Genomic DNA, 2,836 nt, shown 5'->3' on the forward strand with positions numbered 1-2,836 from the left:
GGGGGCAAATAAATGAACAATAAGGGGTCACAAGAGGGGCAGATACATGTAGCTTGCTAATTATGTATGGTAATGATGGCAAATTTTGGCCAATCATAGAGCGATAGATTATCATAAGCAACTGCATATAATGCTTTGGTGTAAGTGTTTTCTTTGTTCTTGCTGACTTACAGGGCCGGCTCTGGCTTTTTTGCCGCTCCAGGCAAAAAAGCCGCCAGCCGCCCCTCCCCCCCCCGCAGGGCGGGGGGGGGGGGGGCGGGCGGGGCTCCGGGGGGGGGGGAGTGAGCCCTGGCGGGGGCTCCGCTCTCCCCCCGGCGGCCGGGGGGAGGGCGGCCGGAGCCCCGGGAGGAGGGCGGCGAGCCCGGCCGTGGCCCCGCTCTCCCCGGCGGCCGGAGCGCCGCGCCGCCCCCCTCCAGGTGCCGCCCCAAGCACAAGCTTGGGGGGCTGGTGCCTGGAGCCGGCCCTGCTGACTTATGAGCTCGAATCCAATTGCAATTGAAATAAATGGATCGCCCCTCCCGGGGCTCCTTGCTTGGCTAGTTGCGTCCGTCTCTCCTTATTCCTCAGCTGGAATGGACAGAAATTTCTATGACACCACTAATAAAAATATTGATATGTCAATGTTATACTAATGTATGTATTGTATTGTCTAATAATAAACAGATACTTGTATATGGATCACTGACAAAATTAATTTCCATCTTCCTATTGCACTATAATTTTGAAATTCATTTTCTAAGGAATACTGGATATAGTCTGAAATTTGACCTTTTCATTAGAGGTCATCATAGAGCACTCAGTTGTTTTTAATCAAATTTCAACTTTTCAGGGGTTCTTTCTGGTATATAAGGAGGTATGAGGTCTGCAACATGGCGAAATTAAGACATCTGAGATCATAATTTTAAGTAATGATTTTAACTCAGAAAATTGGCAAAAGTATGTGAATGTGCTGCCAAAGTTGGTAGCTAAATCTGGCTAAAGAGTGGGCTGCTATCAGCAACACCATTACTTTGGCCCTGATCGTGCAATGCACACTATTAGGTCCCCTACACATGTGTGGTGTCCCACTGATTTTACATTGCAAGATCAAAACCTATGTAACATTAATACCGAATTATTGTTATATTAGCAGTAGTAATATTAACTAATATAAATATAGTCTTATTAACTTTGTTATATTACCAATAAATATTATGTTGATATTTTTGATAGGTATTTGTATTATGGTGGCAATATGATCAGGCCCCCATTGCTCTAAGCCCTCTACATACACTCAGTAAGACTGTCCTTCTCCTAGAGAGCTCACAATCTGAATAGACAGGACAGAAAGGGAAACACCCAGAGAAAGGTGTAGTGATCTGCACAACTGCTGAGTGGCAAAGCTAGGACTAGAATCTTAGGTTCCTGCATCTATGACTATCCGTTAGGCCATGCTACTTCCATAGGCACTGACTCCGTGGGTGCTCTGGGGCTGGAGCATCCATGGGGAAAAATTAGTGGGTGCTCTGCAACCAAGCTACCCCCACCTCGAGCGCGCTGCATCGCCACTCCTCTGCCTACCTCCCAGAGCTTCCCACCTGGCCGTCACACAGCTGTTTGGCGGCATGCTGGGAGGGAGGGGAAGGAGCAGGAACGTGGTGCGCTCAGGGGAAGAGGCAGGTTGGGGCGGGGATTTGGGGAAGGAATTGGAATAGGGGCAGGGCCAGAGGGTGGGGTCAAGCACCCACTGGCGGGAGCAGAAGTCGGCACCTATGGCTGCTTCTTTGTTCTTAGTAGCTGAGAAGCACTATCCTCGTATCAGACTGATGGAATTAATGTTCTGGTACTCATAGGTGCTGCAACTACGGGTGCACCCCCTGGCTTGAAGGGGTTTGTTATAGATGGGGTTTACAGTTCGGTTCAATGGCTCTCAGCACCCCCACTATAAAAATTGCTCCAGCACCCCTGTTAGTACTATTAGAATATCACGGTTGGAAGGGACCTCAGGAGGTCATCTAGTCCAACCCCCTGCTCAAAGCAGGACCAATCCCCAGACAGATTTTTGCCACAGATCCCTAAATCCCTCAAAGATTGAACTCACAACCCTGGGTTTAACAGGCTAATGCTCAAACCACTGAGCTAGCCCTCTCTATTAATGATCTCTAGTAATGGGTTAATGGGTCCATATTGCTGGTGATAGTAAACTATAACTAGTGATGGGCATTCACTCAGCATTATCACCTACACCGCCAGCGCTACTGACCAGCGCTGTATAGGTAGCTAGGAGCCTGTGGCGGCAATTACAGTAATAGCATCACAAAGGCGCACAGCGCTCACGATCTGTCTGACCACAGTAAATATGGCTTCCCCATGGCTCGCTCTCAGGTGAACGGCCAGAGAGTCACTTCCGCCCTTCTTAAGTCACGTGACGTTACACGGATCAATGCTTAGTAGCGGCTACGGCGGTTCGATGGGGACAATTCAGTCCGTTTTTCCGTCTAAGCGGCCCGGGCTGCATTGCGCTTCCTTATCACTGAGAGAGAGCGCTTGAGTGTCCGGAGCGCGAGAGGAGCCTGTCAGGTGGCTTCCCGCCGGCCTCTGGGTGAGTTGGTAACGCTGGGGCCTGCTCCGCCAGACCCCCGCAGCCAGGGTGGGAAGATCCTAACTGTCCCCCCCAGCAATACACCCCCTACTCTGCCCCCAACCCCAACTATAGGGTCCACGGACGTACCCCCGCCTGCTCTAGCCCCTCCCAGCTACAGGCCCCCCCAGCGTTACCCCCGCCTGCTCTAGCCCCTCCCAGCTACAGGCCCCCCCAGCGTTACCCCCGCCTGCTCTAGCCCCTCCCAGCTACAGG

The 2,836-nt window shown here is 51.3% G+C and overlaps 1 protein-coding gene across 4 annotated transcripts in view; it reads left to right on the forward strand.

The window, feature by feature from the left end:
- The first annotated feature begins 2,438 nt into the window (after window positions 1-2,438).
- MFF (mitochondrial fission factor) overlaps window positions 2,439-2,836 on the forward strand; it is a 34,375-nt gene continuing 33,977 nt past the window's right edge. For all 4 annotated transcript variants that reach the window (XM_026649970.2, XM_026649972.2, XM_026649973.2 and 1 more), the window contains exon 1: window positions 2,439-2,581. The gene's annotated coding sequence lies outside the window, so the exon portion shown is untranslated. The remainder of the gene's footprint in view (window positions 2,582-2,836) is intronic.

Source organism: Terrapene carolina, unplaced genomic scaffold, assembly GCF_002925995.2.
Source record: "Terrapene carolina triunguis isolate 2854851 unplaced genomic scaffold, T_m_triunguis-2.0 Scaffold88, whole genome shotgun sequence".
Taxonomy (NCBI): domain Eukaryota; kingdom Metazoa; phylum Chordata; order Testudines; family Emydidae; genus Terrapene; species Terrapene triunguis.